The sequence below is a fragment of the Hipposideros armiger genome, unplaced genomic scaffold (genome assembly GCF_001890085.2).
Source record: "Hipposideros armiger isolate ML-2016 unplaced genomic scaffold, ASM189008v1 scaffold_1916, whole genome shotgun sequence".
Classification (NCBI taxonomy): Eukaryota; Metazoa; Chordata; class Mammalia; order Chiroptera; family Hipposideridae; genus Hipposideros; species Hipposideros armiger.
In genome coordinates, this window is record NW_017733266.1 from 25,962 (window position 1) to 27,380 (window position 1,419).

Genomic DNA, 1,419 nt, shown 5'->3' on the forward strand with positions numbered 1-1,419 from the left:
CCAAAGTCTCCATGCTGGTTTTGAATTGCATGCCATTGGCGAGGGCGCGGTTCGAGCGCGCTGTCTGCTGTACTTATTTGTCCGCCTTCCCAGAGAGGCTCTGCCAGGCTCGGAGGACCCTTCCTGGGAAGCCTGGCCAGGTCGCAGGGAACCGCGGCAGAGAGCGGGGAGGGGGATGGGGGGACAGGGGTCGGCCGCTGGTGGTTCCTACCCGCTCCCACGCCCAGAGCACAAACAGAGGCGCGCTCGCGCCTCTCTCTCCTACCAGCGCTGGAAGCGCTCAAGTCAGGGCTGGAGCCGACCGGTTGCGGTGGCATCTGGGTTCAAAGTACCGGGTCGCCCCTTGCATTCCCACAGCCCGAGGGGAGCAGGGGGCTGCAGTCCCGCCGCTCCATCCACTCCCGCAGCCCACGGACGGCCGGCTGCCCGGCACCCGACGCTCCTCCGGCTCTCCACCCTTGCAGGGAAGGGGACTCGGTGCCCACCACCCCGTTTCCCGTGCCGGTTGAGGGACAGGGGTCCAGTGCCGCTCCCCGCTCCCCAGCCCGCCTGCAGTTCTGGGCTTAAAGACCGCCCGTCGGAGCCCAGAAATCCAAGCGAACCCTGCTCCCAGTGCCCACTGTGCCCGCGCCTGAAGACGCCCGGGACTCACTGCCTGAGCCGGGCACGCTAGACGAGTTCACCCGCTGGCTCTTCCTCCTGGCCGTCGGGAAGATCCAGACCGCCTAGGCTTCACCCTGACCTCAGTCCGCTAAGCCACAGACTGCTTTTTCTTCCCTGTGGCGCCGGGGAGGGGCGCGCTGGGTCCTGCTCTACAGGCGACCTTAGCCAGAGGCCACGAGGTGCAGTTGGGGGTGGGAGCTCTTGCGAATGTACTGTGACCCGGGTCAAGATTCTGTGACCTTTGCGGACGGAGAATTTCACCGGAGAGCTTGTTGAACACTCAGGTTACCGCGCCACACCCTGAAAGGCACATGGGCTCCAGTAAAAGAATTTTAATAAGTGTTCCTGGGGATTTCTCGGCCCATTGTTGCTCTGAAATTCGTGTTTTGACTCTTTTGGAGACCTCAAACTTGAGAGAAATAATGGGACGATATAATTTTTAAATTATTACAATGTCTCAAAAATTTAAACGCCGTTACCCTATGACCCAGCAATTTCACTCCCAAGCATGTATCCAGCACAACTCAAAACCTATGACCACACAAGCACTGTGCACAGATGTTCATGGAGCCTTTATTCGTAATTGCCGAATAGAGGAAACAAGACACATGACCATCTATTGATTATTAGATTAAAAAAAAGTGGTATATAAAGGAATGAAGCAGTGATGCCTTCTACAACATGGATGAGTCTTGAAAACATTGTGCTATGTGAAAAAAGCCAGTCAGAAAGTACTATACATTTCAGGACGCCATG